The sequence below is a fragment of the Periplaneta americana genome, chromosome 8 (assembly GCF_040183065.1).
Source record: "Periplaneta americana isolate PAMFEO1 chromosome 8, P.americana_PAMFEO1_priV1, whole genome shotgun sequence".
Taxonomy (NCBI): domain Eukaryota; kingdom Metazoa; phylum Arthropoda; class Insecta; order Blattodea; family Blattidae; genus Periplaneta; species Periplaneta americana.
In genome coordinates this window covers 117,253,272-117,267,433 of record NC_091124.1, presented here as the reverse complement: position 1 = coordinate 117,267,433, position 14,162 = coordinate 117,253,272, and positions in this window count along the sequence as shown.

Here is a 14,162-nt window from a genome sequence, read left to right as displayed (position 1 = left end):
TTTCTTTGGCTGATTTAAAATACTCGTTTTGACTACACTTAAATTAAAAACAACATTTGGCAAAGTCGGCCTGAGTAGCATAGTTGGTATAGCGCTGACCTTCTATGCTCAAGTTTGCGGGTTCGATCCCGGCCCAGATCGATGACATTTAAGTGTGTTTAAATAAGGCAGACTCATGTCAGTAGATTTACTGGCATGTAAAAGAACTCCTTTAGGACAGAATTCCTGCACACCGGCGATGCTGATATGACCTCTGCAGTTTGCGAGCGTCGTTAAATAAACCATAATTTATTTCTATTTGGCAATCAAATTTTGATTACTCGAAAAGGAAAATGTTTGTAGTTTCATTGTATGTGTTTCTTTATTACAATGCGACTTCGAAATATTATTGATTTTTCTTTGTGTGATATTTCGAATTTTTTAACTGTAATTTTCTCAATGTCTCATTATTTGTATTGCAATTAAAATATCCCCATTAAAGAAGCACATTATGTTGGTTTTATGATTTAACTCATCTTGATATTTTTCTTTAATGCTCTGACAATTGCTGGGCAAACTTCTGGAATTATTTCTCCGGTAATCTGTTTTCAAATTCGCAAAAGATATTGAAGGCATGTAAACGAATCCCCTGTCACCAAGAATCATAAAGTCAGCGCGAACCTGAAATATTGACATATACAGACAATTAACCAAAAAATACTGTTTTACATGCTTTGTTAATTACACAATAACATTCTTCAAAGGATGAATTGAGTTTAGTACAATAAATAGGCCTACTGTCCTATCTTGACTTCAGATTGGTTCTCGCACGTTGGTGGGTGATTTTTTAGTTTGGCCCAATTTTTTATCAATAATTCTCCAGAATTGGTGGAAATCAGCCGAATAGTCCTAAGGTTTTTATACTGGCCGCTCATTGAAAGTTTATTACATTTAACAAATTACTTCCTAGAAGCTTCTTGTACAGTCTGTTGGTCTATTTTTCTTTCTGTTGAAAATGTATCCTATTACTACCAAAGCGCAAATAGCAGTTAACAAAGCTTCCTCGTTATTACGGCCGTGCATCGTGCTAGATAGAATGGAACTAGAAAGGTGTTCGAGGCTTGCGCGCTGCTCAGACGGTTCGTATCGTGCGCACCGCTTGTTCCAGAGTGCACAATTTCCTCCGCGCATTACATGTAATGCCGCGTTACTGCCGCAGCGCGTCCGTGTATTCCCGGCCTTAAATGTACTATTTAACATTCTTTGTCTTTGGCAACCTCACCAAGTTGAGTAAGATTACATGTTATTTGTTATTTATAATGCTTAGCAACCATATTTCTCAATCGTTATTTTCCATTGATTACTAATAAAATTAGGCCAATTATAAAGTTTATTATTAATATGAAACAACCAAAGCCACTTATCGATTTAATTATTATAGTTAAGCAACAAAATAAATATCGTCATTGTTTTTATAAAACCTTCTAAGTGTCAGTACAGGAAATAATTTTTCAGAAGGAAAAAAACTTAATTAAAAATCAATGGGCGTACGTAAGAATATGAAATAATTCGGTAGAAAATGTTGGTGAATATGATGAACGTAAATGATATCGAGGATTAGTGTAGGTCTATTGGTATTTAATTTTTTCTCCATCCAGAAAATTATTTTCTGTACTCTCACATGGAAAGTTTCATAAAAGCAATGACGATATACTTTATAATTTGTAAGCGACCAACAAAGAAAATTTCTTGATGTACGTTGAAGATTGAGTTATTAATGTTTAGCCACTGAAACTAAGGTATCTATCGACTTATCTAATAATATTTGGCAACTGAAAAAAAAACATATAGAGTTACAATAAAAATGTCTGTCAATATATTATGAATAGTTAGTCTACGTATTATATAAAAATGATTAGGGAACATTAGTTCCATGATTAACGTTGATTAGTGTAAAAATTAGTTTTTCTATTAAACAAATGACTTCACATTGAAATTAAAAAAGAATCAAGTACTAAAACGTTACTCTATGTACATTATAATGTATGATTATAATGCAATTATTGATAGCACCAAAATTATTTATGTCATTAGTTGTTCTTCGTTTGCGTGCATTATTATTAGATAGGGAATTACTTTTCTCTTCACATTTTCTTTTCCTATAAAGTGTCAAATATTCTGCGCGACTGCTTCCCATAAAAAATATTTATATCTCTGTGTGACGTCACAAACTTGCAGTTATTAAGATTATTGTGCCATGCTCTCAGCATAGCAATTGCATAAGCAAAACAGAAATGGTCCAAACTCTTATTCCGTATGATACTGATCTAAACGGATTGCATTTTTTTAAATATCGTATTTATTAACGTATTTCAGGCGCAATATGACTTTTTTCATTTTTAACAGGTTTGCCGCAGTGGTAGAATGTCTGTAAAATTAGGAAAAATGTTACATGTTTTTGGTTTATTATTCGGAGTAAACATTGCACAATTTTATTTTAGAAACAATATAAACACCATTTTTATATACCAGTCTTTATTCTTTTATTTATGCTTAACATATGTTATAGGTAATTAAGTAGTTAGCATCCCAAGACTGACTAGCGTTAGTGTTACGCGACAATCTATCCGTTTCATCGTAGTGTCCCTCAAATAATCCCATTCAACGGTTAAAAAAAATTGAGATGTTCCAGAAATTCAAAATAACAATCTTCTGTTTAATTGTGTAATGTAGAATGTTATTGTTCAAAGGACCGAAATAAGCAAGTTTTTTTTCGCATAAATGGATTATAGCCTATTCTTCTAGAGCTATCTACGATAATACCGTATATATTCTGAAGATACTGGAGGCAATATGTTGCAGTTCAAGAGAATTTGAAAATAGACAATGTTGTGGAGGATATGAAATCGTCCCACAGGAAATGGGCAGATTATCAGTAACCAATGTGTAATAGCTAATAAGTTTAGGGCTGGCACTTTTCATACCACAACATAGGATTATAGGTCAATCATTATCTCATGAAACTAAATGCTTGCGTAAGCCTTAACATATGTTCGGGGTAAGTGAGCTCGCTTGGTACAAGTAGAAACGTAGTGAGGAAGGGATTCTTCTCAGTCCACTTTCTTCTTCCCCAGACGCGCAGGTGGGTTTCACCGAGACACCGAATGGCCTATACAGTTACATATTCCACAATATAGTTACTGTGCGGCAGTCGTCTTGTGAAACATTGCTTGTACACAGGAAGTATCCAGTAACAGGTGAGTGCATCAGTTAGTTTCCATCCGATGTCAAACATATGTTTCAATAGCTCCTCCCAGACTCAATATTTCGGGAAAAGGCACCAGGTTTACCTTTACCTCCAAGACTAGTGATATTTTTTGGGGAACGTAATTAGAAGATATTTTTATACAATCACTGACATAATAAACGCACTTAATAATGGAGATCTTTCTTAGATTAGAGCTGTGAAATCCTACATATTGACTTACTCTCTCAAGATTCGCAGTGAATTGAATGATAACATTTCTGACTATCAGCAAGAATAATCACTACTTAGAAATTTTTAAAGATCTTCAATATGATGATGAACTGTCCGAAGCCATTATTCAAGCTATATGTGAAGCTAGTGCGGCAGTGAAAGAAAACTGAAAAATGTGTGTCAGTAAAATGAAGAATTTCCTAATATAATATCTCAAATCAGAAATGAACCTAAAGAACCAAATACAGTGCAAAGTTTAACTGCACTTGAAATAAATAGATATGATATTATTATCTTTTTTTATAGATTATCCCTATCATGTTTTCTGACTTGGAAAATACATTTTCGGAATTCGTCAGCAAGTTTCTATGAAAAACGAAGAAATTTTTACCTTTCTTCTAATCACCCACTCATCCACCTACCCACCTATCTATTTATTCATTCATCAATCCATCCCTGTATCCATTCTTCCATTTCACCCATCTATCTATCTATCTATCTATCTATCTATCTATCTATCTATCTATCTATCTATCTATCTATCTATCTATCTATCTATCTATCTATCTATCTATCTATCTATCTATCTATCTATCTATCTATCTATCTATCTATCTATCTATCTATCTATCTATCTATCTATCTATCTATCTATCTATCTATCTATCTATCTATCTATCTATCTATCTATCTATCTATCTATCTACCTACCTACCTACCTACCTACCTACCTACCTACCTACCTACCTACCTACCTACCTACCTACCTACCTACCTACCTACCTACCTACCTACCTACCTACCTACCTACCTATCTATCTATCTATCTATCTATCTATCTATCTATCTATCTATCTATCTATCTATCTATCTATCTATCTATCTATCTATCTATCTATCTATCTATCTATCTATCTATCTATCCATCCTCCCATGTACCCAAACATCTACCCATTTTTGCACTAATCCATCTATCCATCCATCAGCCCATCCCTCCATCCATTCATCCATCTATACACCCACTGACCCACCTACCCACCCACCTATCTATCCATCCATCCATCAGTCCATCCCTCCATCCATTCATTCATTCATCTATCCGTCCACTCACCCACCTACCCACTCACGTATTCCTCCATCCATCAGTCCATCCCTCCATTCATTCATCCATCTATCTCTCTACTCACCCACTTACCCACTCACCTATCCCTCCGTCCATCAGTCTATCCCTCCATCCATTCATCCATCCGTCTACTCACCCACCTACCCACTCACTTATCCCTCCAGATATCAGTCCATCCCTCCATCCATTCATCCATCCTTCCATCCACTCATCCATCTACCCACCCATCTATCTATTCATCCAACAATCCATTCCTGCATCCATCTATTCATCACACATACAACCACCCATCCATCCATCTATTTATTTATCCAACCACCCAATATCCACCCATACAACCACTCATTCACCTACCAACCTAACCACACATCCATCCACACATCCATCTATCCATCCATTCCTTCATTCATCCACCCACCAAACTACCCACATATCCACTCATCCACACATCAATCCACCCAACTATCCCTCTGTTCATCCATACATCCAGCTACGCATCTGTCTGCCTGTACGTCTGACGATCCGTCCGTCCACCTACATACCTATTTGTCTGTCTTCCCGTCTCCTCTTCTCTGTCCGTCCTCGTCTGTCTGTCCACCTACCTATCCGTCTTCCCATTTATCTGTCTGTCCACCTATTTACCTGTTTTCCCGCCTATTATCTGTCCACTTACCTACCCATCTATCTCTCTGTCCACCTACTTACTCGTCCTCCCGTATAACTGTCCACCTGCCTACTCGTCGTCCCGTCTATCTGTCTCACCACCTACCTACTCGTCCTCCCGTTTATCTGTCCGTCCGCCTGTCTATTGTCGGTCCACTTACCTACCCATCTATCTGTCTGTCCATCTACTTACTCGTCCTCCTGTATAACTGTTTGTCCACCTACCTATTCGTCCTCCCGTCTATCTGTCCGTCCACCAACCTACCCGTCCGCCGGTCTATTGTCTATCCACTTACCTACCCATCTATCTATCTGTCCACCTACTTACTCGTCCTCCCGTCTATCTGTCCATCCACCAACCTACCCGTCCGCCCGTCTATTGTCTGTCCACTTACTTACCCGTTTATCTGTCTATCCCACTTATCTACCCATCCTCCCATCTATCTGTCTGTCCACCTATCTACTCGTCCGCCCATCTATCTGTCTATCTGTCCATCTGTCCGTTCATTTATCTATCCATCCCTCCCTCCCTCCCTCCCTCTGTAAGCCCGCCTGCCTGTCTGCCGGACGAACGGAAGGACGGACGGACAGACAGACAAAAACATCTTTACCTATCTTTGTCGACATATATATGTATCTGCCTACTTAAGAGCGCAAATAGCCATAGTAACTGACGCATCCTTTTTAAACCCCACTAACTACTAACTCTACCTACTTATTAATCTAAATCGTATTCCTTGCATTTCAAGACTGCAGGATTAATAATAGCTGGAGCAACTTTTGTTTAATGAATTCTGAATTCTCCCATGCCACAAGAAACGTGAATGTTGGAAGTGACATCTATCTGTAAGAGTCACGTGATTCAAGTCATAGGTGCACTTTATCCCACAAAATATTCGCTATTGTCGGCTTTTGTGTAATGAAAGCATCAAATTGTAACTTTATTTCAAATTTCGAATAACAAATAAGTAGCCGCTAGTGTAGCTCAGACTGTAGTGCGTTTCCCTCCCTATTGGTGCTCCGCTCGGGCGTGGGTTCGATTCCAGCTTGTGTTGTTGGTTACCTGCTTGGGTTTTTCCGGGGTTTGCCAACTGTAGAGCAAATGTCAAATAAAAAATTATGACGAACCTTTGGCCTCATCACCGTCTCGCTAACACCAATTCCATCGACGCTAAATGACCTGCAGTTGATACAATGGCCCTAACAACTGTCAAGGGAAAATAAATAAAGTAAATACAACACTAATCTGTAAAACATGTTTTGAGTTAATAAAACCGAAACTTAGGACGGGAGAGTTGCAAAGGAACAGAAATGAGGGAGGACGTATAGCCAATTACATACCAGATACTAATTTGAAGTGCTCTGTCTAATAATAATTGATTATATTCGGACGTATAGGAAGGATTTCTGTATTTTGATACCATAGTCAAGGAGCAACAACAACGGAAGAGAGAAATCGTGTTAGCTGACCCTTACGAGTCCAGAGGCAATGGAGATTCATTCACCGTAAGATAGAGCATATGTTAGTGAAGAGAGGGTTTGGTATTACTAAAGAGAGAATATTTGGGAAGAAGTAATTTTGAAAGTGTGGAAGTATAAATAATAAAACAAGATGGAGTGGATATATGTGTTCATAGAAGAAGAATGGGAAGATTCCATGCAAAAAGGGATGAAATGCCAAAGATAAAGCAACCTCCAGGCGACGATATACTAACATGGGCAGTAGCAGTAATGGCGATACTACTGACAATTGGAGGTGCTGAACTTAACCCAGGACCAACAAAGGGAGCAGAGACACTACTATTAAAATGTTGCGAGGAGAAATGTAGGACGAGTTTGAATTAATGATGGAAGAATTTAAGTAAAATTTAAAATATATAATAGTGGGGTTAAAACAAGAAATGGGAGGAAAAGACGAGAAAATTAGGAACCTGCAACAAAAGAACACTAAATTACAAATGGGGGTTTAAAATGTGGAGGACTATGAGGAAAGAAAAATATAATTATTTTCGGAATGAAGGAAGAAGACAGAAAAGATGAAATAATGCAGTGTGACACCCATGCCACTTAAAAGTTTGGGGCTGGGCCAGATTGAGGAGGTAGCCAGGCTAGAAAGAAGAGGAAATCGACCAATTCTAGTTAAACTGAGGCAGGAGAATGCATCGTGAATAATTTGAGAAATATCAGGGAGAAGAAGATAAGAATCGACCGAGACTAGTGCAGAGAAACGAGAAAAAGAGGAAGTTGTTAATACCGTTATAATCGAATACAGGCGAGGATAAGTGAGATAAATAAAGACAAACAGCGGCATGTTGCACTTATGTGAACATAAAATAGTTGTAGAAACAAAACTAGAATGATTATAGTCAATAGCGGAAATAAATGTGTCGCTTACTGACGTCGATCAATTTTGAGAGTTAAATATACGAGTACAGTCATTCGGGTGTTGAATGTAGTTGAAAAAAAAAACAGGAATTGAAGTTAATAATGGAACTAAAACGAATCTGTTTCAGAGAAGTAGTAATCGTGTGTAGATTGCAGGGAAAAAGGTTTGTTAGTTGCAGAGCAATTTATTAAGAAAACGAACAAATTAGAACAAGATAAATTAAAGATATGGGGCTAATTCGCCAATATGAAGGATGGTACCAGGGAAATTTTATAAGGGAAAAATTATGAAACACTTGATAGACAAGGAAGGATATAAAATGTAAGGCAGTACTGTAATTAGGGAGAGTAAAATAGTGAGTACTTACTAGTTTAAGTTGGTAGAATAGGCAAGTGATTGAGGCCAGGACAACTGTAAATGGGGACGAAATTGATTAACGAAAAATAGATGATGAAGAAGAAAATAAATTAATAGTAGGACTTACAATGAAATTACGGTGGAAGGTGATGTTGAGTGTGAAAGTTGTGAACAAACAGATGAGAAAAGGAAGGGTCAAGGAAGATATGGAAATCAGACTCAACATAAAACAGGAGGTATAAATAATAAGGGTTTGACCAATTAGGAAAGGTTTGTATGTGAGAAAGGTGAATGTAAATTATGTAATGGAAGCGCGTATATAAAATTGTGAGGGCCACCATTAAAGGATGTATTAGCTGATGACAATAAATATCATACATTATTTTGGCAGCCTGACAGAAAACCACGATGGAATAAAATTGAATTCCATCAAAATTCCTCTCATCACACTGATCGATGTGCCATTCCTGTTTCAAGACGTCTAAAGTACGTAAAACGAACGCACACAGAAATGGAAGCGTGAATCAGTGGTAATTTTCTGAGTGAGTGATTTAACTGGCGAATTAGAGAAAGTTTTTATAAATGTGATAACGACATGAAGCTCTATTGCAATGAGTGGAGATATAATGTAGTGAATTACTGAAGTAAGTGAATTGAAAAAGTGAGTGGATTAGTAAATCGAGGAATCAGTGTGTGAATGAAATGAGTAGTTGCTGTAAATGACTAAAGAGAATGGCTAAATAAGCGAATAAAGGGGAAAGTGCAGCAATTAAATCCGGAGGAAGCTTCGTAACAACTGCATTACAATTAGGTTTATTATAACATGACGTAACCCACTTTATGGCGGGCTAGGTGCCTAAGCGTTCAAGACGCGCTTTCCTTAGGCTGAACGATCCGAATGTTCGTGGAATCGAATCCCACCTCGGATGTGATTTAGTGTCCTTCTTTCATATGATATCCTACATGTGTCTCTTTGGAGGTCCCTACTTTCGGACCTAAAATAAAAGAAGACTAAACTAAAAAAAAAACTACATTACAAAATTCAGCGGTATAATACTGAATCTAAATGTACTAGTTGCAGTTAGAGACGTGAATAAAGTTATTCATTCATATACGGCACAGTATTCCATTACTGCAGCTGGTAATTTACTGCATAAAGTATTTTTGTGGCTGCAAGAACCTGGGGGAAAATTTGGTCCGAAAGTTAGCGTTGCTGTTAGTGTTCTTCAGGCAAAATGCAAAAATATGGCATTCACGTGCTCTACATCTGGCAAACTGACTTCTAGTTTGTTCGAGCAATATCTTGATAATTACCGTCTGCAAAGCTTATGCAGAGACAAATAAATGTCTCCATCTGATTGTTTCCTGGGGAGAACAAACTAATGGAGCAATGTACGATGAGAGGTTTGTGGATGATAATAATATGCCAACTTCCACCTAAATGTACTCCATTGTGTCAGTCTTGCGATGTTTATTTTTAGGGCAAGTTAAACATTTAATTTCACGTCTGCAGAACTGCACTTACTTGTTGCAACAAAAAACGGCAAATAACATCGAGGGAAGACGCCATTGCAATTCATTCTCTAATTCATAACCAGCTGTCTGTCCCTGTGTTTAATCATATGCTTCAATATGCATGGTATGTCTCAAAACTTATACAGGAAAGAAATGATGTGTTACGAATGTGCGTGGTGTGTTTTCCTCCAGGCTTTCGAAAGAAAAAATTGAGGCGTCCATTTCCAAAAGGATCCTTGTCCATGTTGTTTAATTTTAGGGAATGTGATAAAATATTTTTATTGGTATGTTTGATTGGAAAATGTTAATGAAACTTTTGTATTTTGTTTATTCATGATTGTGGAAAGGCATTCTGAAAGAATTAACTCTAAATTCTTATTGGCTTTCTTGAAAATTAGGTTATTTATTTGGACAAGGGTCATTTTGGAATTGTTTGAAATGGACAAGGGGCATTTTGTTCTTGCAACATTTTATTAGTCACAGAAAAGAACATAATATTTAATACTAATAACAATAATAATAAAAAAGTATGTTATCTTGTTTAGTATACAAATCCTGAAAAATAAAGCAATTTAGGAGCCTAAATAACAGAAATGTACAGCTGTCAAAAGAAAAAGTGGCCGCTCTCCTGAATCAAAGTTCCCTTCGGGTACCTTCGCTACAATTCGGAGACAGGCGATGTTACATGTTGTTGGACCACGTTGCCTGATATCTACAGTTATAATTGAAGTATACTGTGTGTTATTCGATAGCATAATGGTAGCGTTCAGGCCTCTTATTCATGAGGTCCTGCGTTCGACTACAACCTCGTGCTTTTTATGTCCTTTTTTGTTCTGTTTTTGAGAGAGACAAACTAGACATAATGGCTCCTTTCTTTTTTATGATTATTTTAGTAATTAACATCAGGTTCATTAATATATTATGCCATGACTTTATCATTATCATTATGATATTGTGGCTGCAAATGGAAAGAAAAAAGATTTTATTCTCAATAAAATATCTTTCGTGGCATAAACATAACAAACTTACTGGCGTCGGCCTTAAAACATTCAAACAATTAAGCGTTCAAAAAACAAAACAGAAAGCCACAATTCAATATTTAGTCCATCTTCCTCTTATCTCGATCATCTTGCAGTCGAGTGGGCATGGAATTGACTAGTCTTTGCAAATAGCGACTGTTCTGAGACACGATATTCCAGGCATTCTGAACATACACACATAAATGTTCTGTCCATGGGCAGGTCTTACATTGCAAACCCAGCAATCTCCAATCTTTCCTATTTTCTGCCTTCCTCTTAGTCTCCGCATATGATCCACATATCCTAATGTTGTCTATTATTCTTTTCAACCAGAGACCCAACCAATTCCTTTTTCTCTTTCTAATCAGTTTCAGCATCATTCTTTCTTCACTCACTTTTTCAAACACAATTTTATTTCTTATTCTGTCTGTCCACTTTACACGCACCGTTCTTCTCCACATCCACATTTCAAATTCTTCAATTCGTTTCTCTTCATTTCGTCGTAATGTCCATGTTCTTTCCCCATACAATGCCACACTCCACACAAAGCACTTCACTAGTCTCTTCCTTAGTTCTTTTTCCAGAGGTCCGCAGAAGATCCTTCTTCTTCTATTAAAAGCTTCCTTTGTTCATGTTTGCAATTTTCTTGGGAAGGATAGACCTAAATGCGGTAACATCCCGTTGCTTTCCGCACACCACTATCTCTTTCGCATCTTATAAAATTCCAAGGGGCCCAAGCGTGGAGATGAGGAGAGTGGATTTGACTAATTGGGCCCTCCGGACTTCACCGAAAGTCACGGCAAGGGTTAAATATTAATTCTATCAGGATGTTTGACCCGGTCAGAGACCGGCAAATCTCAATTAGCCTTTGCCCCCCGCATCCTGGACTACCTTCTACGAATCATCAGAAGATCTTAGAGTGTGATTGGGCCAATTTTTCCGAAAATGTTTCCACACTTTTGCCCTCGTAGCTCAGCGGACGAACGTCGGAATTTAGATATCAACGTCTCAGGTTCAATTCCTCGTTACTCCTTTTCATTTTATTGTGGTTCAAGATAGTATAATGTAATAATACAAAAAGAAAAACTAATACCAGTATTATGCAACTGGATTTTTCCAAACCTAATATTAAATTTATGTTATTTATATCGCTAAAGAACGATTTCAATATAAATAACTTGAATATTATTTATACAGTATCACTAAAGAACGATAACAGAATATAAATGATAACTTGAATATTATTTAAATCGCTAAAGAACGATAACAATATAAAAAACGCGAATATTATTCATATCGGAATTTCACAGATTTATTACAGATGTATTTAAGAAATTGTAGAAGAATAGTAATTAGTAACAGTGTCCTATTTATTCTTCTTGGAGCCAAATTTGTAACTTTTAAAAGTGTGGTTACTATGTTGAAGTGTATGTGTTGTAACGGATGCTTGATTTGTTATGTATGTGAGTCAGTTATGGGATGCTTGATGTCGTCGCAATGTCGTAATTATAGTTTGATTGTGTTTGTGTGACTCTTGTGTATTAATTTATGATGTATGGTACGGAAAGCTGCATCTTTGTGTTATGGAAGTGTTACGTATGTGTGTTGTTAATGTTTTTGTATGTTACAAATTGATACCTGATATTTCTTTTGCAATCGCAATGCCTAATTTACGGATTGTTTATGTTTTGTTTATATCGCGTAAGATAATTTAATTTTCTTTTCCATTTCTCTTTATGCTTATCTTTTTTGTGTATAAAACTATAGCCCTAGCATACATATGTAAAATAGGGCTAACCCCCATTGGAAATACAATAATAATTATTATTCATATCGTTATAATACGATAACAGAATACAAATGATGACCTGAATTTTATTCATATCTCTAAAGAACGATAACAAAATATAAATAACGTGATATCCATAAAGAACGATAACTGGATATAAATGATAATTTGAATATCATTTACATCGCTAAAGAAAGATTAAAAAATAAAATGAAAACTTGAAGAAGGCCCGAACCCACGACCTTTGAATCATTAAACAAGCACTCTACCGCTGGTCTACGAGGCGCAGATATGGAATACTTTCATAGTTCCGGAACTGCTTGTACAAGCACATGCATCGTGTAACATCGCCGCGACCCGAAGTGGACTTTGAAAATATTCGCTGTTCACGAGTGCGGCCACTTTTTTTTTTGACAGCTGTACACTTCGGTCATCTCCACTAAGGCAAAGAAGAAAGGGCATCAATAAAATTAACATAAAATTAATGAAAAATGAATGGAACACAATGCAGAATTTTGATAAATCATAGTTATCTGTTAATAGCAAAATAGCAAGTAGCATTTGCATTGTCTCTAGTCATTAGGTCTTCCATGAAATCCCTCTCATTTTCGTATACAGACGGCAACTGAACTTGAACATCACTGACAGTCTTAAGATGTTTGTAAAATTAAAACTATTGCAAGTTAGCCCAGGCCTCTCCAAAGTGCAGGCTCAGTAAGCGATGAACCCTTTCCCTTAGCGAGGGTGTCTCTGCACCAGATACTCGCCTAACCTTAATCCATATTCTTGATAAAAGCTATAATGAATTAAAAAGTAATAATTAATGCAATGATTAAACTGAGAATACGTGAGTAAAAATAAAGTACGGCAAGAGAAATAAAAGCCTACAATGCACCACTTACCTGAACAAAAAAAGACAACTTTGAATATGTTTCACAGTTGTAGGGTTAAGTTGCCTATTTCCGTGATACCCCTAATCTCGTGATACTTTTATAAAATTGAATGTCAGTCAAAGCTTTGCCGTTCGACCATAGCGTCAGACATCTTTCTCGAAAGATTGCATCTTTCGCCTACTTTTGAGACATCGGTGAACTTTCTAGCAAGATACCCAACCCCGTGACATGAAGTGAAAAAACATATCACGGTATTAGGAGTATCACGGAATTAGGCACTTTACCCTACTGGTCGTTCAAATTTATGTGTTTCTTATGCTCTGTGCCTATTGAGGTAGTACCAACAAAAACGTATTAAATTATTGTATAAAGATGTTTAATTCTCTGTACAATTAATCATTAAACCTAAGATGACAAATCGAAATGAGAAATTGACAAGGGAACTTTTGGAAGTAAATATCACATTTTTCTTAAGCTCCGTCATTGAACAAGATTCCATTTGTTCCTGTACTGATGACTTCTGCTATAATCAGCCATGATTGATTCTCTGTTGTGGACAAGGGGCATTTTTAATCTGTTCGTAATTTTCAAATGCTTTTTATACAGGTTTAATTGCGTTTTGGAACTGTAAGTTATGCATGCATATTTAGATAGAGAATGGTTACCTAAATGCAGGGATACCAATATCTCAATTTAGAAAATTTATGGACAAGTGCGCATTTGGAAATGGACGCCTCAATTATAGCTTCCTTAAGTGTGCTAGGCGTAAAAAAATGTGTTTTGCATGTTTCTATGACAATTTCCACCCAGGAGCCTGCAACAGTACAGGAGCTAGGCAATTGTTGACAGTAAGTACAGGTTAATGACATATTTTCTATTGTAGGTATTAAGGTATTATTATATAACATCATAATATAGAATTCAAACATATTAATTAATATACATAATATGAATTGTTAC